The 16,953-nt window shown below is 38.8% G+C and overlaps 1 protein-coding gene across 4 annotated transcripts in view; it reads left to right on the top strand.

The window, feature by feature from the left end:
* Positions 1–11,532: 11,532 nt before the first annotated feature.
* The window catches only part of LOC121449734 (amine sulfotransferase-like), a 53,864-nt gene continuing 48,443 nt past the window's right edge, over positions 11,533–16,953 (top strand). Inside the window, exons 1-3 of one of the 4 annotated variants that reach the window (XM_041654391.1) lie at positions 11,533–11,659; positions 12,558–12,674; positions 13,171–13,312. The gene's annotated coding sequence lies outside the window, so the exon portion shown is untranslated. Of the gene's footprint in view, positions 11,660–12,163; positions 12,209–12,273; positions 12,410–12,557; positions 12,675–13,170; positions 13,313–16,953 lie in introns of those variants that run through there. The other 3 variants (XM_041654392.1, XM_041654389.1, XM_041654393.1) reach the window with 3 other exon arrangements.

Genomic DNA, 16,953 nt, shown 5'->3' with positions numbered 1-16,953 from the left:
GCTCTAAAGTCATTGTCAATATCTGAGGATGGTCACGTATCCTTCCAGACAGCTCTTTGCTACCTAAGAAAAAGGTCAGGATGCTGCTTGCTCCTTTCTTTTTAATTTAGAGGATGCCTGATAGAAATGCTGATTCAAGCCTGTGTCAGCTAGCATCCCAGCAGACAGGTAGATGTGGATGTGACAAAACGCCATTCACCTGGTTCCTAAGAGACAGAAGGCTGGTGTATTTCCCACTCAGTTTACGTTTTGATATAAAAGCTGTTTGGACAATAAATGAGAAGAATTCTTCAGGGTGTGAACACAGTCAGGACTTCATGAGGGACCACTGATAATCTCCCCACCGATAAAACAATATGAGTTGTGTCTCTATTCCCGTACCTCCACGCCAGGCCAGAGAGATAGTTTATGTTGGGGTCTGGTTCAGAAAAAATGATTTATGGTCCGGGATATCCACTGGACCTTGGCATAATGGTGCCCTTGAGAGAAATAATTGAGGGTCTTGGCTAGCACCAGATACCAACATAATGGTGCCTGCAACGTGGGGCTGATCCACGAACCCTGGCATAATAGGACACAGACGTGAGGCTGATCCGCAAACCCCCAAAACAAGGAAGAAGTGACCAAACATGAGGAACCCGTGAGAGAAAATTTTCCCACAGCTGGATGTGTGAGTATTGAGTGCTCAGAAATAAGGATCAGAATTTAAAGAAATGTAGAGAAGCAGGACAAAATTTAAATATGTAAATTATAAAAATTATTCAGTTATATGTGTTGATAGCTAAAGGGAGTTTTAAGAGTAGAACAGAAACAATGGCAGAGATATTTAGAATCTGAAAGAGTGATAGACGCAGAATTGTAACCTTTATTGATTGCTAAATGGGTAGAAAAAGTGAAGGAAAAACGGCTTTTGGCCCAAGAATCACCAGGTTACTGCTAAGATTGAGGCACCACAAGCACACAATAGCCAGCGAATCTAACACATCTAAAACATGTGGGAGGGTGGGAGAAGGCAAGCAGGAGCTAGAGTAAGTATAGAGAGCAAATTTAACCTCACACAGTCAGTACCCCAGAGTCAGTCAATAGAACAGAGGAGAGGATTCCGAAATTCTTCTAATTTTATGATTTACAAGTTAAAATTAAAAAGATAGTTAAAAATCTGCCTGCCTGAGCTTGGAAAGGCAGGCTAGCAGACAGAGAGAGCCTGTGTCCTACCCGCTGCCAAGGGGCACATGTTATCAACAAAGGTACAGCTTCAATTGGAAGGTGAAAGGCAGTTTTGAAATGAAGTAGCTTCTGAGAACTGCAGCTTCAGGTCGATTAAAAGTAAATAAGTAGGTTAAATATGTTTCTTTTCCATTTCACAATTTTGCTTCTTTGTCAAAAGTCTGCTGTTTGTAGGCATGTGAATTTGTATCCAAGTTGGATTGATTCAGTACTGTGGCTCTGTAATGATGTTTTAAAGTCAGAGATTGCGGTGCTTTCAGAAGTTCCTTGATTGTTTAGACCATCCTGATATTTTATTTTTTCTTGTAAAGCTGAGGATTGTTCTTTTGAGAACTGTGAAAAATCTTGTTATAATTTTAATGGACATTTGCATTAAATCTGTAAGTTGATTTCAGTAAGATTGTCAGTTTTGCTATGTTCGTTCTACATTCCACAAGAGAATAGGAGATCTTTGAATATTCTGATCTTTCTTAAAAGATTTAAAGTTCTTATCATACAGGTTTTTCCATTTGTGTGGTCAGAGTTACTCAAGGGTATTTTATGGTATTGTAGCTATTGTATAAGATTATTTCTCTCATTTACCTTATGTGTAGAAGAGGTGTATTTTGGGTTGTTTTCAGTTTCTGTCTATAACAAAGTAATTCTGCTATAAACATAGCTGAGCACATGTCTTTATGTTATGGTTGAGCATCTTTTGTATATAGGGCCAAAAGGGGTATTGCTGAGTTTTAAGGTAGATGTTTGCCTAATTTTCACAGAATTGCCACACTAGTTTCAAAGCAGCTGTGTCAGTTTGCACTTTCACCAGCAGTGGAAAATTTTTACTTTACCACACATTCTCTTCAGCATAACTTATTAGCAGTATTTTAATCTTGGGTCATTGATGGAGGAAGGTCATTGGCTAATAAAGGAACTGCCTTGGCCCATTTTATTGGTTAGAAGATAGGTGGGAGGAGTAAACAGAACAGAACGCTGGGAGGAAGAGGAAGTGAGCTCAGACTCCACAGCTCTCCTCTCGGGAGCAGATGCCTCAGAGAGATGCCATGCCCCGCTCCTGGGCAGACACACGCCATGAAGCTCCGACCCAGGATGGACTAGGCTAGAATCTTCCCAGTAAGACCAGTTCTCACAGATTATTAGAGATGGGTTGATCGGGATGTGAGAATTAGCCTGTAAGTGCTAGAGCTAAAGGGCCAAGCAGTGTTTAAAAGAATACAGTGTCCGTGTAATTATTTCGGGGCATAAGCTAGCTGAGCAGGCAGCGGGGTGCTGGGGACGCAGCCCTGCTGCTCATATTACTACAGGTCATTCTTAAGGGGACAAGCTGGAATCGCAGAGTTGTTTTGATTTGCATTTCTCTAATGGCTAAAGGATGATACACTTGAGCATTTTTTGAGTGTCTTTCAGTCATGTTAAGTTCATCTATTGAGAGTTTTCAGTTTAGGACTGTAATATTTTTATTGGATTGGTTGTTCTTTGCTGACTAATTTCCTGAGTTCTTTTGTTTTTGGAGTGGATTGGTGATTAGCAAACATATTTTCCCATCATATAGTCTGATATTATATCTTGGTGATTATATCCTTTGCTATACAGGATCTTCTCAGTTCAGGAGATCTCATTGATTAATTTTTTCCTACATTGTTTGTGCCACCAAGGCTATGTTTGGGAAGTACCAATGCATTCAAGCGTTACTTCAAATTTTTCTTCTATGAGATTCAGTATTGTTGATTCATTTAGTCTTTGCTTCATTTGGATTTCAGTTTTGTGCATAGAGATGAATATGGATCTGTTTTCATTCTTCTACATGTTGATGTCTAATTAGGCCAGCATCACTAGTTAAATATGCTTTCTTTTTCCATTTTCCTATCAGCTATGCAGACTTGGAACTAAAGAGAGAATAGTTTAAAAATTTTTTAATTAGATATTCAATGGTTAAGGCCTTAGTTATAATATTCTTATGAGAGATATTAAGCTACTTAGTAAAATTCTTAAAAGGAGCAATGAGCCAATCTTTAATAGAGATTTTATAGAAGCTGCCAAATGGATACTCCAACAGGTAGAGGATAAAATAATCAGCAAATACAGTATATTCATTATAATTCAGCTATAACAATTACATTAAGTATATATTAAGTGTGTATTAAGTACAAAACTTATTCTACAGTAGTTTTATGAAAAAAAAAACAGAATGATTTTTATAGTTATACCTTTGTATTTTTTCCAGTTAAGATATTAAACTTTTGTCCCAGAGCGGTGAGTGCATGCATACCGGACAGGCCTCAAGGTCCCCTGCAAGGGAGCCCGGGAACCTTGAGCTTGTGCTGCAGGGTCTCTTGTGCTCCACTGGACCCCGCCCTGCCTACCATGTTCTTCCTTTTGTCCCTGGCACATTGGGCTACAAGGCACCCCTGTTTAAGTGCTGAGGAGCTCCATCTGGAGGGTGCTGAGGAGTTCCATCTGCACAGGAATGGTTCCTGCTTCTACACTGAGGAGTTACACCCAGAGAGTCAGTCAGAGCAAAAAGTGGACCAAGACACCAGGCCTCTCCTGGCTCTATTTGAAGGAAAAGATGGGAAGGCGCCAATGCAAGAATTCCTCTAACAACCTGAAAGGCAACATGACATCACCAGAATCCAGAGATCCTGAAATAAGAAGAATTGTACACCCTTCTCCAGAAGAATTAGAAGAAATCGACTCAAAAGTGAATTATATGAAAATAATAGAGGACCTTAAACAGGAGGTGAAAAACTGCCATAAACATTAGAGATCACAAACAAAAAGGTAGAGGAAATGAATAAATTGCTCAAAGATACCCAAGAAAACCAAGAGAAACAAGAAAAAGCAATCAAACAGGTAATGAAGGCGGTTCAAGACTTGAAGAATGAAATGGAAGTAGTGAAGAAAACCCAAACCGAGGGAAGGATGGAGATGGAAAATCTGGGTAAATGAACAGGAACTACAGAGACAAGTACTACCAACAGATTACAAGAGATAGAAGAAAATGTCAGACACTGAAGATACCATAGAGAAAATAAACACACTGATCAAAGAAAACAGCAAAACCAACAAATTCTCATCACAAAACATTCAGGAAATCTGGGACACAATAAAAAGACCAAATCTAAGAATAATAGGGGTAGAAGAAGGAGAAGAAGTGCAGCTCAACGGTCCGGAAAATATATTTAATAAAATTATAGAAGAAAACTTTCCCAACCTAAAGAAAGATATTCCTTTGAAGGTTCAAGAAGTATAAAGAACACTGAATAGAATGAACAAAAAAAAATCTCCTCGCCATATAATAATCAAAACACAAAGCACACAGAATAAAGAAAGAATATTAAGAGCTGCAAAGGAAAATGGCCGAGTTACTTATAAAGGTAAACCTATCAGACTTACACCAGACTTCTCTATGGAAACCATAAAAGCCAGAAGGTCCTGGGTAGATGTACTGCAGAAACTGAGAGACCATGGATGCAAGCCCAGACTACTATACCCAGCCAAGCTTTTGTTCACTAAAAATGGAGAAAAAAAATTTTCCAGGATAAAAACAAATTTAACAATACGTAGTCATAAATCCAGCCTTATAGAAAGTAATAGAAGAAAAATCACAACCCAAGGAATCTAACAATGCCCACAATAATTCAGACATCTAATCACCCTTCACCAGCACAACATGAAGAAGGGAAACACAAACTCTAATACCAAAAAAGAAGAAGAAGAAGAAGAAAGAAAAAATGACTGGAGTTAACAACCACTGGTCATTAATATCACTTAATATCAATGGACTCAACTCACCTATAAAGAGGCACAGGCTAAGAGATTGGACACAAAAATAGCATCCAACATTCTGCTGTTTACAAGAAACACACCTCAACCACAAAGACAGATATCTACTCAAGAGTAAAGGACTGGGAAAAGGTTTATCAAGCAAATGGACCAAAGAAACAAGCAGGTGTCGCCATACTAATCTCTAACAAAGTTGACTTCAAACTAAAATCAATCAGAAGAGATGGAGAGGGACATTTTTTACACATAACAGGAACAATTCATCAGGACAAAGTCTCAATCCTGAATATCTATGCCCCTAATATAAAAGCACCCACATACGTAAAAGAAACATTACTAAAACTCAAGGCAGTCATCAAACCACACACACTAGTAGTAGGAAATTTCAACACTCCTCTCTCACCAAAGGACAGGTCAATCAGACAAAAACCTAACAGAGAAATAAGAGGATTAAGGGAGGTAATGAATCAAGGGGACTTAATAGACATATATAGATCATTCCACCCAAATAGGAAAGAATATACCTTCTTCTCTGCAGCTCATGGAACCTTTTCGAAAATCAACCACATAGTCGGTAACAAAGCAAACTTCCATAGTTACAAAAAAATATTAGTAACCACCTGTGTCTCATCGGATCACCATAGATTAAAGTAGGAATTCAAAAACAATGCTACCCCAAGAAAGCCTACGAACTCATGGAAACTGGACAGTCAACTGCTGAACCACACCTGGATCAAGGAAGAAATAAAGAAAGAAATTAAAGACTTTCTTGAATTCAATGAAAATAAAGACTCAACATACTCAAACCTATGGGACACTATGAAAGCAGTCCTAAGAGGAAAGTTCATAGCACTAAGTGCCCAATTAAAGAAAACAGAGAAAGCACACATTGGAGACCTAACAGACCACCTGAATGCTCTAGAAAAAAATAAAGAAGCAGACTCACCTAGGAGGAGTAGAAGACTGGAAATAATCAAAACAAGGGCTGAAATCAACAAAATAGAAACACAGAACACAATCCAAAGAATCAATGAAACAAAAAGCTGGTTCTTGGAGAAAATCAAGAAGATTGATAAACCCCTATCCAAACTAATGAAATGGCGAAGAGAAAATACACAAATCAACAAGATCAGAAATTAAAAGGGAGACTTAACCACAGACACAGAAAAAATTCAGAAAATCATTAGATCTTACTACAAAAGCCTGTATGCCACAAAATTTTAAAATGTTAAAGAAATTGACACTTTTTTAGATAAGTACCATATACCAAAGTTAGACCAGGACCAGGTGAACAATCTAAATAGACCTGTTAGTCGCGAAGAATTAGAAGTTGTTATAAATAACCTCCCTACCAAAAAGCCCAGGTCTAGATGGTTTCAATGCAGAATTCTACCAGAACCTCCAAGAAGACCTAATGCCTATACTCCTTAATGTATTTCACAGTATAGAAACAGAAAAGTCATTGCCAAATTACTTCTATGAAGCTACCAAAACCACACAAACACTCAACCAAGAAAGAGAATTACAGGCCAATCTCTCTCATGTACATCGACGCAAAAAATCTCAATAAAATAATAGCAAACCGAATACAAGAACACATTAGAAAAATTATCCATTATGATCAAGTAGGCTTCATCCCAGGGATGCAGGGCTGGTTCAACATACAAAAATCTATCAATGTAATCCATTATATAAATAAACTGAAAGAAAAAAATCATATGATCATTTCATTAGATGCTGAAAAAGCATTTGACAAAATTAACATCCCTTTATGATAAAGGTCTTAGAGAGATTAGTGTTACAAGGGTCATACCTAACTATAATAAAAGCTATTTATAGCAAGCTGACAGCTTATATCAAATTAAGTGGAGAGAAACTCAAAGCCAATCCACTAAAATCAGCAACACGACAAGGCTGACCACTCTCTCCATACCTCTTCAATATAGTGCTTGAAGTTCTAGCAATTGCAATAAGACAACATCAGGGGATCAAAGGGATTCGAATTGGTAAGGAAAAAGTTAAACTTTCATTATTTGCAGATGATATGATAGTGTACATAAGCGACCCCAAAAACTCCAGCAAAGAACTCCTACAGCGGATAAACACCTTCAGTAATGTGGCAGGATACAAGATCAATTCCAAGAAAGTCAGTTGCCCTCCTATACACAAATGATATGGAAGCAGAGAGGGAAATCAAAGAAGCATCACCTTTCACGATAGCGACAAATAGCATAAAATATCTTGGGGTAACTCTAACCAAGGAAGTGAAGGATCTATTTGACAAGAACTTTAAGTCTTTGAAGAAAGAAATTGAAGAGGATACCAGAAAATGGAAGTATCTCCCTTGCTCTTGGATTGAGAGGATTAACATAGTAAAAGTGGCTATTCTACCAAGGGCAATTTATAGATTCAATGCAATCCCCATCAAGGTCCCACGAAATTCTTCATAGATCTTGAGAGGACATTAATCAACTTTATATAGAAAAAAGAAAACATGCAGAATAGCCAAAACAATTTTATACAATAAAGGAACTTCTGGAGGCATTACCATCCTTGACTTCAAACTCTATTACAGAGCTTCAGTATTGAAAACAGCTTGGTATTGGCATAAAAACAGAGAAGTCGATCAATGGAATAGAGTAGAAGACCTGGATTTTAACCCACAAACATATGAACACCTAATTTTTGATAAAGGAGCTAAAAGTATACAATGGAAGAAAGAAAGCATCTTCAACAAATGGTGCTGGCACAACTGGTTGTCAACCTGTAGAAGAATGAAAACAGATCCATATCTATCACCATGCACAAAACTCAAGTCCAAATGGATCAAAGACCTCAATATCAATCTTAACACACTGAACCTGATAGAAGAGAAAGTGGGAAGTACTCTACAACATATGGGCACAGGAGAATACTTCCTACGTATATCCCCAGCAGCACAGACATTAAGGACAACATTGAACAAATGGGACCTCCTGAAACTGAAAAGCTTCTGTAAAGCAAAGGACACTGTCACTAAGACAAAAAGGCAACCCACTGACTGGGAGAAGATCTTCACCAACCCCACAACAGACAAAGGTCTGATCTCCAAAATATATAGAGAACTCAAGAAACTAGACTGTAAAATGCTAATTAACCCAATTAAAAAAATGGGGCACTGATCTGAACAGAGAATTCTCAAAAGAAGAAATTCAAATGGCCAAAAGACACTTAAGATCATGCTCAACCTCCTTAGTGATCAGGGAAATGCAAATTAAAACAACTTTGAGATACCATCTTAAACCTGTCAGAATGGCTAAAATCAAAAACACCAATGATAGCCTTTGCTGGAGAAGTTGTGGAGTAAGGGGCACACTCATCCTTTGCTGGTGGGAATGCAAACTTGTGCAAACACTTTGAAAGTCAGTGTGGCGACTTCTCAGGAAATTTGGGATCAACCTACCCCAACATCCAGTAATACCACTCTTGGGAATATACCCAAGAAATGCCCTATCATATGACAAAATCATTTGTTCAACTATGTTCATAGCAATATTATTTGTAATAGCCAGGACCTGGAAACAACCTAGATGCCCTTTAATGGAAGAATGGATGAAGAAAGTTTGGAATATATACATATTAGAGTACTACTCAGCGGTAAAAAACAATGACTTCGTGAATTTTGCATGCAAATGGATGGAAATAGAAAACACTATCCTGAGTGAGGTATCCCAGACCCAAAAAGATGAACATGGGATGTACTCACGCATTATTGGTTTCTAGCCATAAATAAAGGACATTGAGCATATAATTTGTGATCCTAGAGAATTTAAATAAGAAGGTGAATGCAAAGAAAAACATATAGTCATCTGCCTGGATATGGGAAGTAGACAAGATTGCCGGGCAAAAACTGGAAACTTGGGGGTGAGGTGGCATGGGGCTAAGGGGAATTGGGGTGAGAAACGTGTGAAGGGGAGGACTGGGGGAGCTTGGGGGAATGCGATGGTTGGAATAAAGGAAGGATGGACACGGGAGCAGAGAAATATATATATCCTAATTAAGGGAGTCACCTTAGGGTTGGCAAGAGACTACTACTAGAGGGACTCACAGGTGTCCTGGGAGATGTCCCCAGATAGTACCTTGGGCAACTGAGTAGAGGGAACCTGAAATGACCCTATCCTATAGCCATACTGATGAATATCTTGCATATCACCTTAGAACCTTCATCTGGCGATGGATCGAGATAGAGATAGAGACCCAAATAGAATCACCGGACTGAGCTCTTAAGATACAAATGAGTAGCAGAAGCAGGGAGAACATGAGCAAGGAAGTTAGGACCACGAGGGGGGCACCCAACCTCTGTGACAGTGGAACTGATCTATTGGGAGCTCACCAAGGCTAGCAGGACTGGGACTGAATAAGCATTGGATGAAACCGAACTTTCTGAACATGGCGGACAATGAAGGCTGATGAGAAGCCAAGGACAATGGCACTAGGTTTCGATCCTAATACATGAACTGGCTTTGTGGGAGCCTAGCCTGTTTGGATGCTCACCCTCCTGGACCTGGATAGAAGTGGAAGGACCTTGGACTTACTGCAGGGCATGGAATCTGGACTGCTCTTCATTCTCGAGAGGGAGGGGGAATGGAGTGGGGGGAGAGGGGGAGGAGAGTGGGGAGGGGACAATGTGTGGGAGGAGGGGGAGGGGAATGGGAAATGGGGAGGAGGCAGAAATTTTTTTTCAACAACTAAAAAAAATTAAACAAAAAATAAAGAAAAAAAGAATAGGAAAAAAAAGACTGAAAATTGACAATTAGTTTTGAAAGGAAACATATTTCAGCAACACAATACTAAGAGTTCCCAGATAGATCTAAAGTTTTTCATTATTCTTCTGTGACCTCCCCAGATTTTAAACCCAGAAATAATTTCATGGTTCTAGATGAATCATTAAATATGGGAGACAAAGCCGGGTGGTGGTGGCGCACGCCTTTAATCCCAGCACTTGGGAGGCAGAGGCAGGCTGATCTCTGTGAGTTCGAGGCCAGCCTGGTCTACAAGAGCTAGTTCCAGGACAGGAACCAAAAAGCTATGGAGAAACCCTGTCTTGAAAAACCAAAAACAAAAGAAACAAAAAAAAAAAGAAATATGGGAGACAATATTGTGGGAAATATATTACTCAAGAGATCTGCATGACTGGCAAAGGAGATTTTATTTCATTCCATTCTGCCTGTCCAAAAAAAGATTTTTTTTTAACTGAACCTGACATTTAATGTTGTAATTTTATATCTGATCAATGAAGCTTTTATTTACATCAAGTGCTTTCATGATGAGAAAATAAAAGTTACAATTTACAACCCCGCCTGTCTGATCAGGGAGCATTTCCCAAGAATGACTTTCCATATGAATTCAATTTAACAGTTTACTGAATCAAATATAAATAAATAAATAAATAAATCAGCAAACACAAAAAAATGATATTAAACTTTTAATTTAAAGCAATAGCCTGTCTAATATAAAAGAACAGGATGGTGTAGTGAGGAGCTGCAGGCAGGTCTGCTTTCCTGCCACCAGGCTACTGGCCACCTGCTAGCTTATGCCTCGAGATAACAACACACAAATTGTATTCTTTTAAACACTGCTTGGCCCATTAGTTCTAGCCTCTTATTGACTAATTCTCACATCTTGATTAACCCATTTCTAATAATCTTTGTAGCACCAAGAGGTGGTGGCTTACCAGGAAAGAATCAGCATTTCTGACCTAGTAGCTGGCTCCATGGTGTCTGACCAACTATGCTTTCTTTTCTCCCAGCATTCTGTTCTGTCTACTCCACCTATCTAAATCCTGCCGTATCAAAAAAACCAAGGCAGTTTTCTTTATTAACCAATGAGAGTAACACATAGACAGATGACCCTCCTCCATCAGGATGGAATCTAGGAGATAGTTTAACTGAGTATTTACTGTGATAAATGTTTCTTATATTAAGCAATAGCCTAATTAATTAAAAATTAGTCTTAAGGTAACGATTCTTAGACAATTGTATTTGCTAAGTTTAAAGGCCAGAGTAATGGTCTTTTCCCAGATGATTATTGCTGCAATTTGCCCTTCTGTATTTTGCTAATGTTATAGCTAAAGATCCCTTAAAGGATGTTATGCTGAATTATACAAATGGTTCTTCCAATAAAAGAACTGCATATATGATTACTAATGAAAAGGAATTGTGGATCGTGATATGGCTGCATAAGAACAACTTATAAATGTTGTAGACAGATCTGACATAATGGCGCCAAGGTGACTTTGGTAAGGCAAGGTAAAAAAAATTCCTTGCAATGAATTATAAAAAAGACCCAACCCATATGTACTTGGGGTCAAGGATGTGTTTATGTTCTTTTTTCACAGAAAGAAAATAAAAGCTGGATGAGATGACTGCATATACTGTAAAGAAGTGGCAGACCTGTTGACATCATAGCTGCAAACACCCCATAGAGGAGATGGAGAAAGGAGTTGGAGAAGTGTCCCTGGCCCAGTCTTCCCTGCCTGCACAGAGAGGAGTGCTTGATTACAGGACCTACTGCCACCACTCTACACTGCAGGGTTCCATGCTGCTCTGAAGAACAGATGCTGAGCTGCTTCCAGACACTTGGGACACATACGGACCCAGAGGCCCTGGTGAGATGACTGGACCATGATTGCTACGATATTCTGCAGTTTGAATCCTGTTTGCTTTGGAACTAAGACGCAGACTGAACATTTGTCTGTTTTTAATTTCTAAGACACAGAACTCATTTAGGTTAAAATATTGGACCTGAGAACTAAGAACTAAGCTTTCCCCTTAGGGAAAGAAAGACTCAAAATAATAAATGACTGAAGCCCCTCTTCACTTAAGAAGGGGGCAAACTAAAAATTTAACTGCTGTTCAGAGATTGTAACTGGTATTTGATAACAGCAATGTCATTGTACTCTTACCGGTATTGATCTGATGTTTGTGACTGCAAGAAAAAAAAAAAAGAAAAAAAGTTGGTGTTGATCAATAATTCCACAAATCATGGTACTGACCTGAAGATATTTGGAAACTCTGGTATTGACCAATAATGCTGAGATTCATGGTACTGACCCAAAGATTTGGAAACTCTGGTATTGACCAGCAATGCCGAGAATCATGGTACTGACAAAAATATTTGGAAAATTTGGTATTGACCAACAATGCTGAGAATTATGGTAATGACAAAGATATTTGCAAAAGTTGGTATTGACCAACAATGCTAAGAATTATGATAATGACTGTCAACTGCTGAGAAAAGTTTGACATACCCCATAAATATTGGGTCTTAATGCATATGTTAAGAATTTTACATTTTAATACAATGCAAAAGATTTAAGAACTGTACCAAACTACCTGAAGAAGCATTCTCAACTCAGGTGACTCTCTTCTCCTTTAAACAGGAGACTATATTCTTTAGGAGCATGATTATTCATAAAGCATTATAATTTATCCTGACAAGAAAGTATGGCTCCAAGACACAGAGCCCAAAAGGTATCTCTCTCCATTAATCTCTTTTCTTCACAGAGATCAGCAGTCAATGACAGGTTTGAAGCTCCTTCTCCCCAGATGCCTAAGATGGGAGCTCGCATATGGAAAAGATGGAAAAATTTGGGTAAATGAAGATGTCTTTGCCTAAGCCAGGTATGATCATTCTGTGTCCTGTTGCAGAAGCACAGGCTTTATTAAAATTCTAAGAGAGAGTGGATTGTAGGCCCATATTTCTTTCTTTCTTTCTTTTTTTTTTTTGGTTTTTCGAGACAGGGTTTCTCTGTGGCTTTGGAGCCTGTCCTGGAACTAGCTCTGTAGACCAGGCTGGTCTCGAACTCACCGAGATCCACCTGCCTTTGCCTCCCGAGTGCTGGGATTAAAGGAGTGCACCACCACTGCCTGGCTAGGCCCATATTTCTATATGGTGTGGTTGCCAGGCTCTAAAGCCATAGTCAGTATCTGAGGATGGTCATGTATCCTTCCAGACAGGCTATCACTACCTAAGAAAAGGTTAAGATGTTGTTTGATCCTTTCTTTGTAATTTAGAGGATGCCTGATAGAAATGCTGATTCGAGCCTATGTGACAGCTAGCATCAGGGCAGACAGGTAGATGTGGATGTGACAAAAAGCCATTCACCTTGTTACCTAGGAGACAGAAGGCTGGTGTATTTCCCACTCAGTTCATGTTTTGGTATAAAAGCTCTTTGGACAATAAATGAGAGGAATTCTTCAGGATGTGAACTCAGGACTTCATGAGGAACCACTGAGAATCTCCTTCCCAATAAAACCAGGTGAGCTGTGTCTTTATTTCCGTACATCCACACCAAGCCAGAGAGACAGTTATGTTGGGGTCTGGTTCAGAGAAAATGATTTATGATCTGGGCTAGCCACCAGACCCTGACAGTTCAGATGTTTTAGCTCATGGTTTACTGGATTTCTTGCAGGACCCATGATCACACAGAGCATCATGATGGCTTGAAACTTTTGCAGAAGAGTCTCAGTCAAATATTTCTTGCAAATATGAATGATTTGGTTCCAATAAACTTATATACTATGTAGTATTTCATCTGTGATTTATGGAGTAAAAGAAATTTTCTTGAGCCAGTGCAGAGCCATAAATGAGAAATATGAAGCAGAAAGGGATTTACAGTTTATCAACCTTTCTTTTCTGGTTTCTTATTTTGGCATTTTGTGTTTTATCATCTATAGGTGATATGTTCACTGTTCATAAAATTTTATTTTAATGACAGCCATTAAAATGTGATTTAAAGAAGACTAACTTGACAGGTGTGGGAACCTGCACAGTAAGATTTTGCAATGAGACTGAGATCAACTGAGAATGTATTATGGCAAAATTTAGGAATGGGCCAGTGAAAACCCTATTAGTGAACAACTCAGGAATGCGGGAAATACCATGCAAACTGACTTAATGGGATCCTGGCTGAAGCCAGGTCAGGATAACCTGTTGTCAACTGCATGAAGAGGATGGATAAGGAGTCTAGTCAGATGTTGAGGGCCATCAACAAGGAAGGGTGAGGTGTTCTTGGCTATATGGACTTGGAAAGAATCTTTGCTGTAAACTATATTTGGGAATATGCAGAGAAAGACCTGGAATAAGTTACATAACCCTGATTTAAAGTTAAGCTAAACACAACTAAGTGTGGAGGCTTGCACCTTTAATCTGAGCACACAGGAGGCAGAGGCCAGCCTGTTCTACAAAGCCAGTTCCACAACAGCCAGTACTGTTAAACGGGGAAAACCTGTCTTCTTAAATTTTTTTATTATTGATTTTATTGAGCTATACATCTTTCTCTACTCCTCTTCCTTACTCTCCTCTCCCCTTCAACCTTCTCCCATGGTCCCCATGCTCCTGATTCACTCAGGAGATCTTGTTGTTTTCTACTTCCCATTTTTCCCTACAGCTATCAGTAGGTGACACAAATAGATGGGGTAAGAGAAGGAAGCTGAATCTACAGCAGTGGTATATGGAGTCCCCAGGGAATGAATAGAGAGGGAGGACAGGCTTCAGGAGGTCTGCTTCAGAGGACAACTATTGAGAATCAGATCTTTCCTTGAGCATGAGAATGCCAAAGTCTGAACTTAGGTTGTCAGCCTTGGTGACAAGTTCCCTTACCACTGAGGTATGTTCCTAGTTCCTACTTAGGGCTTAACTTATAATTTCTGACCTTATTCTACCTTTGTTTTCTTTCTTGTAAAAGTGCATCACAGCAGTGGAAAGTCCCAGGGGTTTGTGAAGTGAATATATTAATTCAGTTCCAAAGCCTCAAGGTTTTCTTCCTCAAGGATGCCCTTCCATACCGCATTATTTTTCAAATGTGCAAATCATCAGGCTTTATGTTTTCTATAGTAACTGGTGTGTGTGTGTGTGTGTGTGTGTGTGTGTGTGTGTGTGTGTGTGTTGGAGAAGTTGCATGTTGGTTGTTTCAGGCCACCCAGCTCACTTAGATCCAAAATAATCACACAGAAATCATATTATTTATAGCACTGCTTGGCCCCTTAACTCTGGCTTTGGGTGTGCTATTAATTAGGTCTTTCATAGTGTATCCTGTGTGCTAGGTTCAGCATATTCAGTAGTTAGGCAAAGTAACTTTTTGAGGGTGTTCATAGCAACCTTTCAGGGGGTCATACTCTATCAAAACACACCAGATAGGAAACAATCTACAGGTTCTCATCCTCTGTGGAAACAACAGAAGAACCTCTTTTCCAAAGCAACATATCCTTAGATACATATCCTTAGATTCTGGTTTAGCTTAGCAGTCCACACAATGAAATGCATCTCTGTACTTAGCTCATTCATAGTCAAAAATTTCAAAAATAACACAATAATATACATAATCCAGACTCTCTATGAATTTTCCATTTTTATGTGACTTGTCTTCAGTTTTTTAAACTATGACTATTTGTACAGTCTCTTTAAGGACTTTAACCTTTTTTGTGACTATCTATACTCTTTTCTTCTCTCTTCCAAGCCTACATACATTTGTCCAACACTGTGACTCATCTGAATTTGTGCTTATTGCATATTGTAATTCTTTACTGTCCAGTAGTGCTTTCTAAAATGCTAATTGCTTCTTTAAAAACTTAAACAGTGCCATTGCTAGAATAAATATGGCATTGCCTTCTTGCCGTACCCAGTCCAGCATAGCAGAGCTACTTGCTGACTTCAAGCAACCTGCACAGTGACCCATCCCTAGGCACACAGGCAGGCCAAGTAGCCATCAATAAAGCCATAGTCTGCTGTTCATACACCCCATCTAAATATTCCAACTCCTGGAAGAGCCAGAGGTCATGCTGGCAGCAAAGTCCAGAAAGCTGGCATTTCAAAACAGCTATGGTGGTTTATTCTTTTGCCTGCTGAATCAGGAATATCTGTCATAAGAGAGCCACAGCATGCCACCAGCAAGCAACAAGAAGCTGTGTTCAACTCTGTATTTTATTTTGAATTCCTTTTCAAACCCTCTTGGGTTTTATGTGGATTTAGTTGGCCACGTGTGTGCCAATCTGTAGGAGGAGGGCCTGCTAGTTCATCCTGGCTGCCCAGAACTGAAATAAATCACACAGAAACTGTATTCATTAAATCACTTCTTGGCCCATTAGCTCTGGCTTCTTCTTGGCTAACTTTTCTATTAATTTAACCTATTTCTATTAATCTGTATATCACCATGTGGTTGTGGCCTACCAGCAAAGTGTCAACAAGTCTACCTCTAGTGGTGACTCCATGGTGTCCCTCTGACTTTACCTCCTTTCTCCCAGCATTAACTTTAGTTTTCCATGCCTAGTTCTGTTTTTTTTTTGCCCTATCACAGGACAAGGCAGTTTCTTTATTCATTAACCAATAAAATAAACACAAAGACAGAAGGACCTTCTACACCATGTGTGTGTGTGTTTGTGTGTATATGTGTGTGTGTGTTTACCCTATTCTAAAATGTTCTTTTAACTGTTGGCCATTTTCTAATCTTCTTTTACCTACATAAGCCACTCTTTAATAGTGATTTTAAGGTTCCCACAAATTATACAATTTGACTCATCAAGAGATTTATAAAGTATCTAATGTATAACACCTCTTTGACAAGGGAATAGGGCACAATGGAAGAATAATTTAAGCTTTTCATTTAAATAAGAAATGTCTAAACGCAATACAAAACTATATACACTAGAAAAAGATATCAAGTATAAGATTAGAATTACAATTAACATAAACAATAGTAAACAAGGAAGATATCCTAATGTTTTAATAAACATCCTATGCTAAGGAGTCTAAGTCTTGCATTGGAAATGTCTTGGATAAATGTCTTATAAAAGGAAGGTAACTATGCCTATCTAATCTTCAACCCATCGAAGTTTTGAGAAGGAAGAAAATAGTACTTGAGTAGGCAGGAAGTGCAATCAAGCAATTTCCAAAATGTGCAGT

The sequence above is a fragment of the Microtus oregoni genome, unplaced genomic scaffold (genome assembly GCF_018167655.1).
Source record: "Microtus oregoni isolate MIOR12 unplaced genomic scaffold, Mior012 000006F_ref0000085, whole genome shotgun sequence".
NCBI lineage: Eukaryota > Metazoa > Chordata > Mammalia > Rodentia > Cricetidae > Microtus > Microtus oregoni.
Note: the sequence above shows the minus strand (reverse complement) of the source record. Positions and strands in the feature narration are given on the sequence as shown.